Genomic DNA, 19,821 nt, shown 5'->3' on the forward strand with positions numbered 1-19,821 from the left:
AAATCCCCACTTATCAGGGACCTCAATATAACCATAAGTTCTTCTGCTTTTATGTTAAAATCCCAGCATGTGTGCTCGAAAGAGATCAAGAATGCTTCAGGACAATCAGCCTTTCTAAATTGAGGGAATTTCTTAAGATCTACCATATTTTTTCATGTATAAGACGCCCCCATGTATAAGACACCCCCACTTTTCTAATCCAAAATTAAGAAAAATAAGTGGGGTTTAGCAAGTGTAGGGGGAAAGGGGTCAAAGCGCTGTGGGATCGCTTTGATCCCTGCTTTCCCCTCCACTTGTTTTTGTTCTCTCCTCAGCTCACTTCCGTGTATAAGATGACCCTCAATCTTTAGTCTAAAGATTTTAGACAAAACTATAGTCTTATACATGGAAAAATGTGGTATTTTCCCATTTTCATTATTATTGTTGTTATTATTATTTAGAGATGCCAATTCTAATCTTTTCAGTTCCAGTTTATACTCCATTTGTCTCTTTTCTTGTTCCATTTCCATCTCTCTTTGTCTGGCTTCAGCCTCAGCTCCAAGCCGCAAAGCTTTTATTTCGAATTTCCTTAAGTGAAATTCCTTCTCCAATTTCCACTCCAGGGAAAAGCAGCTTCCCCTCCTGAGGCATCATTCTCTTGGTCAGATATTTCCAAATTTCCCTCCTCTTCATGAGGTAAAGCTTGAGAATGAGTTACCTCAACTGTCATCTTTTCCCCTCGTTTAATAGGCATGTTGAATTGGATTTATTTGGACAAGTTGGTCACTTCTATTGAGATAGGCAGTCAAGCCTCGGTTTAAGGCGTTTTTTCCTTTTCTGTGTTAGAGAGATCGATACTTTGTATCTTCCCACTGACAGCTACGGAATTGCTACTTTGTTACTTTAGGCACCTAGTCTCGCTGTTCCTTGTGTCTGAGACACTGTTTCTTTTGGCCTCCAGACACCCAGCTTTTTTTTCCAGAGATATTTCTTTTATTGTAAGCCTCAGTTTTATTCACCTCAGCTATTCCTTTAGAACTTGGCTTCCACTTTTGTTCTCTCAGTGCTCCCTTTTCTCAGAGCTTTGGGATCTAAAGCTAGCCCTCTTGGTCTTTCCACTCTCAGCGTGAGGTAAACCTTTAACTGCAGAAATCTCCTCAGAGTCCTTTCCTGTCTGTGTCTTTCCACGATCAGGAGTCTCTACCAAGCTATTCACACAGAGCTTTAGGGTTTCCTATTCTCTCACTTGGGCTATTGACAAACAGGTCTCTTAGACTCAGAGAATTTCTTTTCCTTTTGGCTTACTGGCATTCATTCGCATTGAATCCCAGAATTTGAAAAATTCTCTTTACTTTGGCTTACTGGATTTCTTTCACTTTATATACCACTGCTAAGCCGCCACTTTATGTTGCACACCCCAGCTCCCCTGTTTGTTTTCCCTAACACCCAGGTTCGCCTTTGAGCACGACTTTTTCTTTTCTTTCTTTTTACACTGCCACCAGAGGATATTCTCCTCACTGTGCCAATGAAGAATACTGAATCAATGCTGTCAATTATAACAATATTTATTTAAGGATTTGAAGGTGAAACATATAAGGAAAATCATGGATGTTCTTGTAGTATTTATTCATTAAATGTGTTTTGGATTTCAGATATGCTTACAGTGGGCCCTCAACTTACAGACAGCTCCACCTACAGACTTTTCAAGTTATAGACTTCTCTGGCCACAAAATTTAGTTTCGACTTGCAGCCGGAGAATCAACCTACAGACCGGAAAAATAAAAACAAAAACGGCCGGTTACAGATTAATCGGTTTTCTATGCATTGTAGGTCAATGGAGCCTCGATCTACAGACTTTTCGACCTGCAGCCACCGTTCCAATACGGATTAATTCCGTAAGTTGAGGATCCACTGTACTTATGTAGGATTCACGGTGTTACAACAGTCAAACTGTTTTATTTAATTCTGATTACTTTTACTTCTTCAGTTATTAAACGCACCAACTTTCCAAGTTCTTGTTTTCAATCCTTCCCTAACAATCCCTCTTAACTCTTTCAATTTCTGTATATATCTCTGTCTCTTCTTCTCTCTAACTCCCCAATTGCCCAACTGCCTTAACTGTCTCAATTGTCTTCCCCCAGTACCGTTGGTTCCACCCCTCCTGTTCTGTCATAGGCTCCTGCACCAGAGCTCTACCATGATTGACAGGAGTGATGTTTTATCTGTCCGTCACAGCCACAATGTAATATATGTTGCCAGTCATAAGTAAGAAAAATTGTTAGAAAGACTTGCATAGCTACCTAAGAGTTGGCAGCCTGCCAGCACTGATAAATGCTCTGGCTCCATGTGCCTTGCTTGTTCCCAATGCACCACTCGGTGATATCAGACAATGGGTGTAGGATCCCCCCCTTTATGGGTACAGGACTTGGGTCAGGGAGCACCTTGAGCCTCTAGCATAGGCATCCTTCAGTCTCGAGAGATTATGGTGACATGCTCTGAATTGAGGAGTGTTCTCTCCAGAGCATGAAGCCCGGGTAAGGTAATATGGAGGATAGGCTGTTACCCAAGCAGCAGATCCCCCCTCTCCACATTGCTGAAATGGTCCAATGGAAAGGCAAGAGCCAATACAACTGGTTCCAGCAATGTCGCAGGCCACAAGCCTCTAGCAGGCCACAATTCAATCTTCTGTAGATCAGAGAGAGGAAGGGGCAAGCAGAATTAAGAAGGGCAGGGGGAAGGGACCAGGAGAGCAGGAGAAAAGGATCATAAAGATAAAGAGAGTGGAAAAGTTGGGAGGGAGAGGCAGAAGAGGAGGGGAGCAAAAGAGTACATGAAGGAGAAGAAAAGATGAAACCAAGAGGAAAAAACCCCAGGAGGGGGCTTGAAGCCAGAGGGAGAAGAAAGAGGGAGAGGAAGAGAAGGATGATGGGGGAAAAGAGAGAGCAACAGAGAGAGAAGAATGGATGGGGAGAGAAAAGGGATTGCAGGAGAAAAACAGATAGAAAAGGAGAAGTGAGAAGGAAAGATGATGGAGGTATAAATGGGAAGGGCAAGAGAAAAGGGAAGTGGAAGGGGGATGAGAAAAGGAGGGCAAAAGAGGACGAAATGAGGAGGGGTAGAGCAGAAAAGAGTACAAGAGAGGAAGGGAGTGAGATGGGATGGAGTGAAACAAGACAGGAAGGGGAGAGAAAGGGAACTTTTACAGTACGGAGGGGAGAAAAAGAAAAAGGGAAGATAGTACACTGTTTGACATAAAAATCCCCATACCTTTTAAGTGGCTTGATGGCCATCTGCTCTTTCAGAATCTCTTTGCTGTCATAGTTAGGAGTAATCCTGAGAGGAAAGGTCTGTGCAATGGGAACCTGCAAGCTTTGGCTTGGCAGTAAATCTTCCAAATGAGTAAGGCAGGTTGTTTCCTGCACTTTGTCAAAAGCAAGGTATGTGTGACATCAGCAGCAAGAACACCAATCCTGGTGCTCATTTAAAATCATGTCAGCCTAGCAACCAACAGTCCCAGGAAAGAGGAGGAGGGATCTGACACGTGTGGAGATGACTATGATGTCACCTTTGTTCTTAACTAGCCTGGCCACAGAGATGAAACTCAGGATCAGGTTGGCTGTATATATTGCAACCTGCATGTGACTCCTTTAAAGGAGTTTTTAGCTGGGAGGGACTTTTCTGGGCCAGGGTGCATGTCGGAGAACTCAGTAGTAGCCGGTTGTTTCATCCCTACCTCAGATTGTGTTTTTTTCCCACTCCCCCCCCCCCAGCCAGAGTTATGTCAATGTTAGTTATGGAGTCAAATGTGGATTAGAGTGATGTGTCAGTTATATAGCCAGTCAGTTAGTCAGTAATAAAACTAGTTAATCAGTTATGTTCAGTGATGTAACAAGTTAATATTTTAACACTATATTTATTTTTATATAAGAATTGTAAGCAAACAAATATTTTATTCCTTCTCATTATCCATCTCTGACAGAATGTATTGAGGCAGTATTTGCCAGTTGAGGTAAACTAATAAATAAGGGGTGGTGTACTGAAGTGCTCTCGTAGTTCAATTTGCTTCGTAGGTTCCTGACTGAACCATTTTATCTGCTGTGTAATTAGAGGAAGTTTATTTTTATTTATTAAGCCCACACAATTTCCTCACACACTCTGCCCCCAAAGAGGTGAAACCCAAGGTCAGGACAGAAATGAAATACAGGGTACAGATGGCAAACAGAGGTGAGGGCCCAGGGATGATGAGAGGATCAAGAGAATGTATGATGGAATGATATCATCTGGAAAGGAAAGCTGGATCTGGTCATGCTGCTCAGCTAAAATTTATTTTTATGAGCAGTGCATTTCTATACATGTTCCCACAAAATCTGGCCATTTCGTTATTCATATTCCTCAAGAAATCCAGTAGTTAACTAGTGAATTATGCTGCTCAGGGTAGAAAATTTTCTGATTTAAAAATAAAATCTACAATTTTAATTGATCAGCCATGCTGATTATGTCATAGAAGTTTCATAGATTATTTTAAACAAAACTTGGATAGGATTTAGCAATGTTTGTTGTAACTGCATGTGGTACTAAAAGCATCTTAAGTTAGGTAGACTTCTGTATGCAAGCAAACCACTCAGCTCAGGACTATGAAAGGCGGGGAGTGAGTGAACTTCTCCCACATGCTAATGTTCCAACAACAACAAATCCCCTGCAGCTGATATTTGCTTTGGAAGAGACGCTACCACAGTCGCTATCTTTGAACTATAGAGTCCGAAGGGCTCTCAAGTCACCTAGACCAGCGGCTCTTAACTTTTTCTTTACCATAGACCCCCTTTAGATATACCACCAAGACTTAACTCAAGCTTTAAAACCCTAAAGTGCATCAAATATTTATTTAAAGTTTCTCATGAAGGGTCTCATCAACATATTCCTTGCTATAACAGCAACACTTTTCAAGATGATGGGGAAAAGCTTCATTTTGCTTCAAACAGGATGCACCCTAATCAATAGCATCAGTTCTTTTATGTTTAAACTCATCCAGCAATCCATTCTGAGGCTTCACCAAAATGTATTGTTACAAAATTCACTGTGATAATATTGAAAAGTCACATTGCCTGACAATAACCAAATGGTTTAATTAGTGGAAATTTAAGAAAAACACAATCAAGTCCATCCGAACACTGACTGACTCAGACTTTTCCCGTGGCTTCTGCTTGTCTGCACAGTAGCAAGAAATGTCATGTCCTGTCTCTCAGCCACTCAATGTCATTCACTTGCATGTTCTCACGATATGCAGAAATATCAAACACTTATTTTCATAACCATTTTTTACTTTTGTTTTTAATGGAGGCGGTAGGTTAGAAAAGCCAAACAAGCAAGGGAAATTCAGATTTTGTTCTATATTTCATTTTCTTGCTTGATTTCATTCCTTCATTCTATTTAAACTGCAAACGATATCATTTCTTCAAGCCTTCACAGATCCCCTGTGAGGATGCTGCAGCTCCCCCAGGTGTCTGTGAACCACAGGTTAAGAATCTGTGATCTAGACTGACCTCTGCCAATGCAGGGAAACATGAACATATAAAGCCGCCTTACCTAGACCGCAAGACCTTTAGTTGAGCTAACACTGTCTGTACTGTTGGACAGCAGCTGCCCAGTTTCAAGCATGCTTCTGTAGTTGAGACTTTGATATGAAGAATATGCTTTCTCATTGAGTTAGATTCTTCTCCCATGCACACATGTTCTATCTATCCTTCTTCAACTTTGCATCTTTCACAGCTGTTAATCCCTCTCATCTCCAGCCAATATGGCCAAAGCCTAGGGATGGTGAGATACTGTACAGAGCAACCTTTCTTGGGAAGGGTGGGTTTCTTTCTGCTTTGTTCATGTATGAAGTACTACAGTACAATTAATCAAGATACCAGATAACATTTGCTCAACAACATCAAGGGCATTTGGGGCAGCTAACATCCAAGCTTTCATGCTACATGTTGAGGGTCATAAAGTACACTGACATAGGTGTGACTTTGTCTATTCTTCTGCACTCTGGACAGTGTTGGTACAAAAATATTTTCTTAGATTCACTTTGGTTCTGCCACCTCCAGTTGCTGCCTACTAAATTACTTCTAACTAACCCAGTTTTGTGTGTGGCCAGAGGCTAGACTTTCCTGGGGTCCCAGAGGTGGGTAATTCTTTTCACATTATAATATTGGCTTTCTCCACTGTTCCTTCAAAATTCACAGATGCTCTGAAAAAAGTTTTGTTGACCTTCATCTGGGAAGACCTGTATGGTAGCTGAAAAGTGGCTAGGCATTTGAGTCTTGCTTGGAATCTTTCACTATTATCAGGTACTCTGTGTATATCAATGGATGCAATGCCTGCTAGGAAATTGATTTTATCCATAGAGGTTGGCTTCAGATCTCTAGTGATGACTCCACACCATTCATCGAGTGCTACGTCTGCCTGTTGTGCATGAGAAGATCTATATCACACCAGGCTGGTGTATTTGCCTGTAGAGTAGCATAGGGCCAAGGCTGCTCTAGGGAATTTTCTTAGGGAAAACTGGGAAAGAACTGTTGCCCTCCACTAAGCAGGCAGGGAAATTACCTTGCCTTCAGGGTTATTTCAGGTGCATATGAGAGCCCCTGTGAAAGATGAAAGGAAAAGAGCATAAGTGTAGTTACAAGGGGCCTTAAAAGATTGCTCACACTGCTCATCTGTTCATATTTTAATATTATTAATAATTATTATTATATTCCATGAAGTCCGTTCTAATTTATGGTGATGCTTTGCAGAGTTTTTTTGGGAGAGAATATTCAAAAGTGGTTTGCCATTTTCTTCTTCTGCGAGCAAGCTGGGACTGTGTAGCTTGCTCTAGACCACAGAAGCTGACTCTCCTTACTCTGCCCACTTCTGAGAGCAGTCTACTTAGAAAACCCTGAAAAGGATTACCTTAAGTCAGTAGTGACCTTACCACCACACACACACATAAGATATAAAAGTAGATTAGTTAAAGCAACAGTAAGATACAAATCTGTTTCTTCAGTATTTAAAGTTCAACACAGAGTCATAATCTTTCTTACAGACTTTCTTATAGACTTCTCTAGCACAGAGTACAACTAATTTTCAAACAGACTTCGAATTACCTTCAGTTCTCTGCTCTAACTTTTAAAAAATTGTCCTCTCTAAAAACAGTCATATCTCAACAGACACATTGATCCCATTCCCACAGCAGTTCAACCACAGTAATCAATCAGCATTCAGCTGCTCAACCATAAACCACCTGAGCACTCTGTCCATGTCCATCTACAATACAGGCATTCAAAAGTAGCTACACACAAACCTTATATAAGCAATTCTACACAAACTCTACACTCAAAAGTGGATGTGATCACCACAAGATCCACACCTACAGGTACCTACATTCACTCACCTGGACTAGGATCTAGCTCAAGGCTGCATGGCCTAGCTCCAGCCTTGCTTTCTGTTGTGAATGTACAAAAAAGTAAGCTGCCGTGGTGCTTCCCATGAGTTGTAGTTCTTTGAGGGGTACCTTTTATAGAGCCTAAGGGACAGTGAGATTATCACTTTTAGGAAGCACCCCAGCAGCTTTTGTGTGTGTGTGTGTGCATTCACAACAGAAAACAAGACCAGAGCAAGGCCATGCAGCCTCAGAGCTAGGCCTTGGTCCAAGTGAGTGAAATTTAGGTGTCTGTAGGTACGTGTGTCAGATGGAACTCCCCTGCTTAGGAAATTCTGGAAGTTGGAATCCAAAAAAGAAAAAAAGAAAAAAGAGAATGGCACATTTTAAAATAGTATATCAAAGTAGTGATCCATGTACTCCATGGTAGCCTGATAACAGTTTCACTATATATATTACCATGTATGTGTTATTGTTTGTAATTTGAAAAATAAGTATAATAATTAATAGGCACAGAGAAGTGTGAGTTCACTTTAACACATACCCATCTAGATAGGACATTTTAGTCCCCTGGTGTCACATTTTTGTTGAAGAATTCACATAGAAAAGACCTAAACAATTTTACATTATTCTCGCCTGAAGAATTGTAAACAATATCTCCATGTTTCAGCCACTTGCCAATTATAATGTTTTCTTTTAACGAACAAATTATTCCACCAAATAAATCTTTTGTTTTGTCTTTGCCATAGGTTACCTTATTTTGGTCTCAGCCAAGGTTAATATACTATACTGTAAGAAAAAAAAATGTCCTGAGAAAAAAGCCAACTGAGGTTACCTGGGGTTTCTGTAGCTGATGGGGTTATGTTCCCTGCCACCTTAGCAGCCTTTGGCAAGCTGCACAGATCCAGGGTGCCATCCAAGGACAGAGTGGTATATGACTTCGTATTTTATACTTAGAAAACTTCAACGACTCACTCTAAGTTGGACTCAGCTTCACGGCACGTAGTACTCAATCATCCCATTTTTCAGCAACTCATGATGGAGAGAAAAACAGAATTAGCATTCTCTCATCCATAGCAGGTTGGCTCCCTTTTGAGGGGATGATGGAATCTTCAGGAGGTTCTGGTCCACAATATAAGAGATGTGTTATTGTTACTTTAAACTTGCTGCTAACCCTCATTACTTTGGAACTCCATAAAATAGTCCAGAACTTACTCCATTTAAAGGGTTTTTTTTTCCTTCAAGAAATCCATGTGGATTGAGGTAATGAGAAAGACAAGTGTATCTGTTTATTATCTAGAATTTAGTTCAATTTTCCATGTAAACAGACAGATAAACAGACAGATATCAGTAACTATATATAGTGAGCTATACATATGAAAAGTACAGATTTAACACACCTCTGATTACTGTGACCATGATATTATTATGGTATTCATATTGACAAACCAGTTTCCTCTGCCTGGTTTTGAACTTTCTCTACAATCCATTTCATTGTGGATTAAATGAAGAATTTAATTTCCCCTTTGCTTCCATCTTGGAGCAGTTAGGAATGGTTCTAAAGATGTTCTCATTTTCAATTTTTCTTGCCTTGATGCCACAGTTTGTTATACTTTCTTGTAAAAATAAACACAGAACACAATTTTCATTAAATCTGGCCTAACGACCAGCCAATTCCAGCACAACAAACAGAAAGATATTAAAAACAATTCTGAAAAGTAGGAATGCTATCTTACAGCCTGATCTGACTGTTTATGGGTCAAAGTATCAAGTTCATGTTGCACAAACTTAAGAAGTTTTGCAGATACTGAGATTTTTATCTGTATTAATTAAAATGTTATTGTGACCTACAGCGACCCTATGAATGAATTACCTCCAAAAGATTTGGTCATTAAAAGCCATGGTCAGGTCTTGCAAATGTCTGTAGCTTCTTGGATTGAATCAAACCACCTCATATTTGATCTTCCTCTTTACTTACAGTATTGCTTTCAATTTTTCCCAGCATTATTGTTTTTCCAGTGAGTCTTTTCATGTCATAATATTCCAAAGCATAATAGACTCAGTTTAGTCATTTTTGCCTCTAGAGTGTGTTTGGGCTTGATTTAGACCACTTACTGGCCCAAATTCTGTTGCATAATGTAGTAAACTGCACTAGAGTAGGCCAACTAAATCAATGGGGACTTATGGGGACAATCCATTAATTGCATAGACCTACGCTAATTGTGACTTACTATGCTAAAGTAAGTTGAAGTTAGAGTAGGCCCATTTGAATCAATGGAACTTACGGAGGAGTTGACTCCTCAAATCCTCATGGATTCCATGAGCATACTCTAGTTTGGTTTCCTGTGCCAAGCAACAGAATTTTGGCCATCGGCTTCCTGGTGTGCCATGATATTCATAAAGTTCTCCAAAATCACATTTCAAATGAAACATTTTTTTCTGCCGTTTTCTTCATTTTCCAGCTTTCACATTCATACATAATAATTCGGAATACTGTAATGTGGGTGATTTGGCCTTAATGTCCAGTGACACACCTTTACACTTTAGAATCTTTGCTACTTCCTTCAAAATTTAAAATTAAAATATTGCATCCAAATATAAGGTTATTTGTGTTTTTCCCTCTAGATGGCAGCAAATATTTGCTCCTCAAATGCCATACCTGAATTCCACAGCTGTTAAGTCTGTAATGCCCGGTAGAGGTCTGGGTATTACAGACTTAACAGATGTAATCTGTTTCAAAAGGACTCTCTTTGAAAATGCTTTAGTTGCCGTCAGGATCAAAATACTTATTTTTTAAAAATACTTATTTCGGGCTGAAGGAAAATTGTTTTGTGTGAATCAGCAATTTAAATTAGTGGCTTACTCCATGAATCAGACATGTTCAGCAAGAAAAATGGTCAAGCCCTGTGTTTTTCTTGCAATAATAACTTCATCCCCCCCTCCCCCAAGAGAAAAGTCTGTGGTCAAAATGCAGGAAAATTCTTGTCTCATCATGTCTTCTTTTCCTCATCCACAAATATGAATATATGTAATAAGAGATGGGGACGGCATGAAGGGCATCAATAGGTTTCTTGGCTAAAAGAGCAACCTGGTGTTGGAGTAAGACTTTGTAGTACAGGGACTATCCATTTTCTAACCATACTCAGGAGGTATGGGGGAGTGTCATCCCCCCTTTTCTGCCTCTTGTTTTCCCCCCTATGAAAGTTTTTTAAAAATAGCTAGGCTGTGGCTGCTGTACCCCTTCCCCCATTCTGCAAACATCTGGGGAGAAGAGGGAATTTTGCTCCACCATCTTCCCCTGATGAAACGCCGTGTTTCTAGCTGCCATCATTGGACAAATCCCTATGGATGGGCCATTCTTCCCTCCCTCCTTAACTTCTAGAATTCTCCCAGAATCCTCCAAGCAGAATTCTGGAAGTTCCAGACCACCTCTATGGACACATACCTTTCGCTCACCTGGAACACGACCTAGTTCCATCCTTGCTTCCTGATGTTACTGTACAAACAAGGAAGCTGCCACAATGCTCCCCTGGAGTTGGAGTCCCCTGCAATTTAGATCTAGTGCAGAAGTTATTTTGGAACATTAGACAAAAAATCCTGTAAGTGCTATTCTCCTTCCATAGAAGTAAAAACAGTGCAAGAATGAAGTAAATAACTGGTGTCTAGCGGCCTTTTCATGATGCTCAAAATCTGCTGCCTAAAGCAGCTGCCTCACTTTCCCCAGTGATCACCCTGGTTGTGTACTGCTCAAATCTAGGAAGTACCGTTTCCTGGCATTTATGTATTGCTAATTCTGAATGTGCAGACTCCTCCGTCTCTGCCCTTGCAAGATGTCTCTCCTTGCAGAAGAGAGGCAGTTCCTTATTTTAAACACTTAGAAATAATCACCATTCAATAAAGGCAGCAGGAATCAGTCACTCTGCTTGTGTTGAAGCATATAATCAGCAGCCAGAGCTGATCTCATTGTGTGGCCTTGTAAGTCACCAAGTGACTCAGCCTAGTTCCCTACCAATAAAATGAGAACCAGAGAGACCTTTTGTTCTTTAAAACATATATACAGAGAGCGAGAGAGACCTCATATCTATGATAAATTTCATATGCTTTAAAGGGACATGTTTCCATACCTCACCAAATAATTCTTGTTCCAAGATAAATTAAACAGCTAGGATATGCGATAAATAGGAGGGCAAGATGTGCACACAAGTCCACATAGATGATGAACACAGGTTAATGGCCAAGTGAGAGAGAAATTCCTACGGTGTATCTTTCTTTCTGATCACTTGGTAGCTAGCAAAAGCTTTTGAACAAAGTTCATGTTTGGAGCAACTACATTATTCCAGCCCTCACCTGTTCCCCAAGCAGAAATGAGCATGAGTTTGTGGGAACTCATTTCCAGCATAGGGTCCCACAGGGCCACCACCACTAAAGAAAAGAAACTAAACTTTCCGAGGGAATCGGTGTTAACGAAAGCAAATGTACATGATCCATGTCTGAAGTAGTTATGCAAAGAAGAATGCCATGCGTAGGACGCCTTCATCAGGAGCAAATGCCAGTGTGGTGAGGTCAGGCAAGGGGCAGCCTTGTGACAAAATGCATGGCACTGCTTTGTCAACACTGCTGTGTCACAGCGCTCCTGTATTTTGCAAAGGCCTGTGTGCATCTCCAGAGGACTGGCTTTTTTCAGAGTAAGTGGATGTGTGTGAAGTTGAACATAGAAGCCTGTCGGGAAGCACGCCTGCTAGAAAGTCTCCCTCCCCACCCAACCCACCTTGTGTCACAGGGAACATTTGAAAGGGTGGCCAAGCACAGGAAAGAGAGAGGAAAGACTAGTTCTACGCTTCACTTTCTTTTTCCAAAAAGGGTTTTCTTCCATTGCTGTGGACAATGCTTTTCTCCCTATGACGGGAATTGTACACTGAAACTAAGGCAAAGTCCATGTTATCTCTGCATAGATACCGGGCTAAACGTGGCAATAACAATGTTCTGTTCTTCTCCTCCATTGTTTTTCCTCTGTAAACTGTGAATGTTTACTTTGCATTTGCCTTAAAAATAGAATTATCTCTGTTTACAATTAAGGGTGCTGAAGAGGAAGTATCATCTTCAGTTCTCACTAGGAGACTCGTGATATTTAATCCTCCTTGGCCTAAATCCAACTGCTACTCTTAAGTAGAGTAGGCCTATTGAATCAATGGGATGTACATAAATGCTGACTTGCAATTCAATAGGTCTACTCCAGCCAAGATTAGCAACTAGATGTAAGCCATGTTTTCGAGACATTTCTGGTAATGGACCACTTGCATTTGCAATAGAAATTGTGCCTCTCAGGTGACCATTTTTATTATCACGAGGGCTTCTGCATCAGACAATGCCTGTGACCACAGGTGAAGGCAGATGACTATTCACATGCTTCTTTGTTAACCTCACATTGCTGTTGCTTTTCCAGTAAAAGAGTTAGCAGATAAAAAGGCCATTAGGGAAAAAAGAGTGTGTGGTATAGAGAGTGACAGACTAAGATGATGTGGGTTCAAATCTCCACTCAGCCATGGAAGCTCACAGTGGTGGGTTGGCACAGATTAATTACTCTTCAAATATCTCACCTACCTTGAAAACTCTATGTGGATAGCTGTAAATCAGCTCCAACTTTATGGCACATAATGGGGGAAAAACAAGGGAGGGGGGAGAAGATACACAGTGTATTCCCATATTGGGGTGGGAAGAGTCTTCAAAAGTCTTTCTGGATATTCCATTATAAATGAACCTCATGCATTTGACGAAAGCATGGGGCTTTTGGATTAGGACACCAGCCCCAAGAATTTCCCAGGAATTCCCTAGCCAGAAGTCTGGGGTCTTTAGCCAAGGAATTGACATCTTGTTTGAAAGACACCTTGTATAAAGTCAAGTAGACAGACAGACTATTAGTCCCCTAATCCCTTGCAGCTCCCATGGAGTTTAGCTACTCCCATCCATTGCCTCTATCTTCTTCACAGGAACAAAATGACTGGTAGAGCCTTCATTCCCTACCTATGCGTTAACTACAAGCTCCTGTTAGGACTTTGACTAAAATCCCCAAAATTCAGGCTAGGGGAATTCCTGGGGAATTCTGAAGGGTAAAGTCCAAGAAAACAGAATGTCCAATTCTGAATTTTCACATAACATTGCAGCCATATATACGGTACGTTTACTTTTGTTCTATGTCATCTTTTCAAATATTATTCCATGATTGTGCTTGCAAACTTCATTTAAAAAAAACTGGAGAAAATTCCAGAAATACTCTTAAAGAGCAGTTGTTTGTATGTACAATATATTCAGAAGTAAATCCCAATAAGGGTGTGACTATACAGCAGGGAAACCTGCTTTGATTTAAAATATTTCAAATCAAGTCCCTGATGGTTTCCATGGGTGAAATTGTTGTGGCCATCCAGTTGAATGCAAACAATTATCATGCTGCAGGAGTCAGCAAGGGCAGAGGCAGAAAGCTGTGGAAAAAGCCATTCTTGAGACTGGATCACGGATAACCTTGGAAAGCACCGAGGGGGGAAAAACATTGTTTGGAGACAACAAGCACTTGGTTGGAGTAAACTGACACCCTTGCTACCAATTTTTGCATTGGAACAGGTGATCCACACTGGGCAGAATGCAATGGAAGCAAAATAAACCACCCTCGAGCAAAAAAAGATGGTTCCTCATCAAATTTGCCTGCACTTAGCTTTACATTACACAGTCACTGGTTTTTAACTCAATTTAATCTGTACCAAATCTGAAGGCAAATGTGGGATAAAAAGTCAATGCAGTCATCTCTAAGTTCAACTGAGCATGCTGCCAAAGAAGAGTGTAAGAGATTGCAGTTTTAGTCGAGTCTCTGTTTATTGAAAAACTGAGTTTGTTAATTAATTAGTTATTCAGATTTATCTTATCTAGAGATGTGAAGGCTAGATGACAAAACCCCAAAAAACTCAGCAGAAAAAACAAGAACTATCCAGTTTTGATGAAAAAGCATGGGGGATAGGATTCCTCATTTTGTTTAAATGTAAAAAAGGAAGGCTTTGTTCTCTCTCTTCCCCCCACACTTTCAATCTTAAATCATATTCCTGCACATTGAATCTTGACAAATAAATGGACTTACACCCTGAAAGTATAAATAGAAAATCACAACTAAGTTTTGCCACCCTTTGCTTTACACAATAAACATTAGACATAAAAGAATTACTTACTAGTTGGTATGTAAAAAGAAAAAAAAATACTTTCTTGTTCCCTACTCTAACCCTAGCAGGAAAAAAATGAGATAAAACCAGATATAGAGATGGGTTGAAGAGTACATCTTTGCTTCACTTCTCCTTTTTTTTTGTGAAAAGCTGTGAAAGTTTCCCTACTCTACTGCTTTCATGAAACTTCATCATTTACCAAACATTTTTCTAATTTTAGAATTGTTCAGTCCATGAAATGTCATTCCTGCCGTACTTCTAAAAGCCTCTTTGTCTAGAGTTGTCAGCATTTTCCCTGATGAGGTGCCTTTAGCAGCTGGATGAATGACAGCAAATCAACAGGTGAAGCCCCTTTTCAACACTGCATTTTCTGGGCTGAGTGCAAAGCATAGCAGCAAGTTTAGGCCTGTTTCCAACATTTTTCACCTGTTAATTGCAGTAAATCAAGATGCTATTAAAGGTGCAACTGCTGTGACCCAGTGCAGAAGCTATAATGGAAACTCTTTGTGTGCTGAGCGTGTATGTTTACTTCACAGGCTGAGCTTCTGCTTTTCTTAATGCTCAGAAAGACACAAGATCTTTTCAATGAGAAAATACCAATGAGTATCCTGGCCAAGCCATTCTCTTCATAAGCAGCGGCCACCTTTATTTATTTTTGCACATTTTAAAAAAATTCATTACCTTCTGTACTGCTCTTCCATCACAGTACCAAGGTGGTTAATGATAAGCAACCAGTAAGGTATAAATAAAATGTCTCCACCCAGCCTCACCAATTATATCCCACCCTTTAATAGAAGTAGTACTAAAAATAAATCCCTCTTTAAAACCAATAGAAACAGTAGAACCTTTAAGACTAGGGATTAAAAACAGAAGAACAAAGTCAGTAGTCTCAGAGTTGTAAATACATAGGAAAATAAATCAATGTTTGCCCGGCAATGAAAGGACAAAAGGGTAGTCCAGGTAAATTTCATGGTGGAGAAGCACGCAAAAGCTGGAGAGACTTAGGTTCATATTTTTGATCTGCTAATAAATTCACTACCAGCCTTTGCCTACCTCATCACTGAGCTTTATTATGCATATGATGCATGCTTGTATGAGGTGGGGGAACTCACATCCATGACTGGTACTCAAAGCACAGATGTTGAGGGCTTAGCTGCAGGTGAGTGAAAGGACCATTCAGCCCCCATCTATGAGTCTGGTGAGGTTTACTTGGAACTGTTTGTAACAGATGACATGAAAACGAAATTATTTTCTAGCATGCCCTTAATGTAAAGATAGATAAGCTCGTGTCTTCATATCCCGGAAAGCACCATTAAATGAATGAACATAGCAGACAGCAAAATCCATGGCAGAGAAGTAGAATAAAAATAGAAACTCTTCTTTATCACTTCCTCTTTTGCAGCAGAGGGCAAACAGGCAGAGGAAACACAGATGCTCCAAAAAAAAACCCTCTTTCATATTCACACACATGGGCAGAAAAGATGCACATATTTCTTTGACAGGCAAATTCAGGCAGGCATGATGGCAGCAGACAGACAGGCACACAGAAGCATAAAAGAGCCATTCCCCTTCTTGCTTTGAGGGAGGAACATTGTATGAGGAGAAAAAAAGGAAGAAAGGGGGGAAGGATATGCTTCCAAACATCAACATGTCGCCACCCAAAGCTTTTTTGGCAATTTCCTTGCCAAACATTAGAGAGAAACGTCTCATCCCAAAGTTAATAAACCAGTTCTATCAGTTTTCATTTCCACATGGAAGAGGGTTTTTGTAAAGCTAACCCCTCTTAATTGCCTATTCAAGGAGATGAAGCCACCTAAGCATACTTTGGTTTACAACACATATCACACTATATATTGCCGTCTGGGAAATCCATCCTCTCCCCCTCCAGTTACGTGGTTAACAACTGAACTCAAAACAGATGATTTAACAGGGTAGCGGGCAAGCCCTCTGGCTTTGGTGCGTGGAACCACTTCAAAACAGTGAGGTGACAATGACGTTTAGGAGGAATGGCTTCACCGTCCTTGTTAATCAAAATGTTCCTGCACTTGGATCCTATGAGCCCAGGCTAGACTATTTCACAGCAGCACTATAGTGAGAAAAAAAAAAGCCAGCTCTTCTCATTTATAGTGTACAAAACATCATCTACTGCAATTGTTTTCAGATTTCCTGCTGTCCTGTTATCATACATGGCACACGGTTTGGCACAGGTTGTGCTAGGAAAGGGCAGCACCGTGTTTATTACGTAATTTAGGATAACCGTTACTCTTATTGCCAGGAACGGATAGGGAGGTGCTTATAGAAAGGCTGTTCCACTTCAGCTGCCCAAATAACTGAGTTGCTCTGGTGTACTCTGACCTGGGGGAAGGAACAGTAGCAGTACAGTACTTTCAGTTTCTCTGCCTCAGGCAGAAAAATGTCTGGGATTCCTGATAAAGTTTCCATATCTGACAATGGAACCCTTGAAGGTGGTAGCAGCAGGCTTTGAGAGGAGATGCCACCACACTTGGGTCAAGGGCCCTAGCCAGGCTTCTTGGTCTCCTGCCCACCCCACCAACTGCATGAGCCAGAAGTACAGCCTACAATGTGCCCCACACTTCCTCATAACTCAGTATGACTGGTATCCAAGCTTCCTTTGAGAACAGCCAGTCTCTCCAGAGCCCCTTCTGAAGGAATTTATGATAAGATTCCAAGGAGTGCCACCAGTCCAAAGAAAACTGAGAACAATAAATCTAACAGCTGTGATCAAAACAGAGATGGAAAGTTACTTTTTGGGACCACAAGTCCCAGAATCCTCCAGAAAGTTTTACTCCACAGTCATCATACAGAAAGCCAATTTTGTGTGTGTGTGTGTGTGTGTGTGTGTGTGTGTGTGTGTGTGTGTGTGTGTGTGTGTGTGTGTGTGTGTGTGTGTGTGTGTTCAGATTACTTTTGTGTGACAAAACAACTTTCTAGTTAGCCAACGAGCATCCATTTCAAGTTCATTACGCTACCAGGAAATGCTATGGACATGCTATTGCATCTCTGTATTACTGAATTAAATAGCTTTGATTCAATTTGGTTTAAATTCAGCATACAAATCTATTGGCACAAGGAATGCAAGATTTCACAAGTTATTAATATCCAGAATTTTAAAAGCCAATAATATTCAGTTTACAGAGTCTAATACATGTAGTAATCACTAAGGTTTAGCCTCAAAGTGCACACCAGGGCCCTTTTAAACTCCAACCATGTTTTGCAATGAGTTACTGTTGCACAACAGCCAGCTTCCTAACTGCCATCAAATCCTGTCTAGTCATCCCTCTTGAAGGGGAGATTGTGCACAGATTCTGATCAAGCAGCTGCCACTCACATTTGGCTTCAGCAGGAACAAACACGAGATTCAGTTCAATTGTAAGCAACACATTTTTGTTTGTAGGATTCCCCAGGGCAGGCCCTGAGAGGTCTCCTGCCCCTCCAAGTTTCATTTAATTGTCTCTAATTTTATTTACATCTTACTTTTCTCAGCATAATGTAAAAGTTAAGCTAGTACTTGGGAAATTTGAGTTCAAATTTTTATTTAGCCATGCAAGATAATTAGGCAATCTTCACAAACTCTCGGCCTAATCCATCTCAGAGGGTTATAAGGCTAAAATGGTGTGAGAGAAGAATATAGCTGTCTTAATCTATTTGGTTGGACAAGAGTGCAATAAAATAAACCCATAGTTGTATATAGGACTCCTGCTGGTCTCTAGTGTAGCTCCCTTTGAAAAGCAAATTAATATCCATGGCTTGGCTGCAATCCAATGTCCACTTTCTTGGGAGTAAGCCTCACAGAATTTGGTGGTGCTTACTTCAGATTATACATCTTTATGGATGCTTCACTTTTCAAACATTAGCCATGTACGTCTAAAGAATACTCTTGCCAGATTTCCTTCAAAGGCAATTTCACTAATTTTTGTCCACTTTGCCATCATGCTGACAAAACAGCAAAAGCCCTATGTTCCCTTACAGCAGTGATGGTGAAACTTTTTGAGCCCAAGTGGCCAAACTGCAACACAAAATCAACTTATTTATTTCAAAGTGCCAACACTGCAATTAAAACCAGAATACTGAGGTTTTAGTTTAGAAAAAACTGCTCCTGCACTGCAAGGGTTAAATGCTTGTGGTTCCCCCCCCCCCCGGGGCTGTATTAACAAAGAAATACTTAGAGTCCTCCAATCCCCCATTGGGCTAGACCAGTAATGGTTGCCATTGCACCCCTCCGCTGGACCACTGCAACAGCAGAGGGGAGTGCCAAAATCCGGGATGGGAGGACAGGCAAGTATTTCTCAATGATGACTTATGGCTCGGGTGCCCACAGAGTGCCATAGGTTCGCCATCGCTGCCTTATAGTAAGGAAGAGAAAAAGATACTGCCTTTAAAATAAAATGGGGAGGGGGATAGCTCTTTCAAGAGATCAGCTTCACCCAGCATAGCCAATGATGAGAGATATTGGGGTAGTCACCCAAAATTGATGGAGGACACCAGGTTGAAGAAAGCTGCACTGTGCTACTTTTGGTTATGGACAAATCCAACAGCAGACAGGGACTATCCAGCAGTAATTATAGATCCCCAGCCAGCATGAATATGCCATAACAAAAGGCTAGTTGATAGACGGTAGTTACATCAGTATGTTGGCATGTTTAGAAACAAAACAAAAATCCCGAACCAAATCCCAAGCAATCTCTTAAATGAACTGCTGCACTGACACTGGTTGACATTTTGCTCAGGCGTCCTTCCTGACAAATCCATATGAGTGTGGCAGCTGCAGCTGCAGCTTTGGGACCCTGGGCTGATTTCACTATAGCCTATTTCATATGACACTGAGTTCAGAGGAAAGGCACCAAGCTGTGGTTTATTGTTACAAGAAGGGGCCTGAGTGTACAATCCCTCTTCTGCTTTCTTCAGTTTTTTTTAAAGCGTGCTGCTTATATACCGCCCCATAGCGCTTCAAGCACTCTCTGGGCGGTTTACAATTTAATCATGCAGGCTACACATTTTTGTGAGGCTTTTTAAAAAATCATGCCATCACCTTGCTTCATTCGTTTATAGAGGCTTCAGAAACTGATTTCCTCAATTTCTTTGTTTTTCCACCCTTCCTGTGTCTTTATCGTGCTCTGGAAGGTCACCACAAAGAGACTGATAGCGTTCAATCCTGCTTCCCCTTAGTCATCATTCAGCACGATGCTGGATTCTTAATCTTGAGCTACTCCT

At 40.8% G+C, this 19,821-nt stretch overlaps 1 long non-coding RNA gene across 1 annotated transcript; it reads right to left on the bottom strand.

Annotated features, from left to right (window-relative positions):
• Positions 1-1,543: 1,543 nt before the first annotated feature.
• LOC140705729 (uncharacterized) lies at positions 1,544-19,174 on the bottom strand. The gene is made up of 2 exons (XR_012085214.2): positions 3,247-19,174; positions 1,544-1,742 (listed from the first exon to the last, which is right to left on the bottom strand). It is a non-coding gene; the product is annotated as an uncharacterized LOC140705729 (long non-coding RNA).
• Positions 19,175-19,821: the final 647 nt, after the last annotated feature.

The sequence above is a fragment of the Pogona vitticeps genome, chromosome 3, assembly GCF_051106095.1.
Source record: "Pogona vitticeps strain Pit_001003342236 chromosome 3, PviZW2.1, whole genome shotgun sequence".
Lineage (NCBI taxonomy): Eukaryota > Metazoa > Chordata > Lepidosauria > Squamata > Agamidae > Pogona > Pogona vitticeps.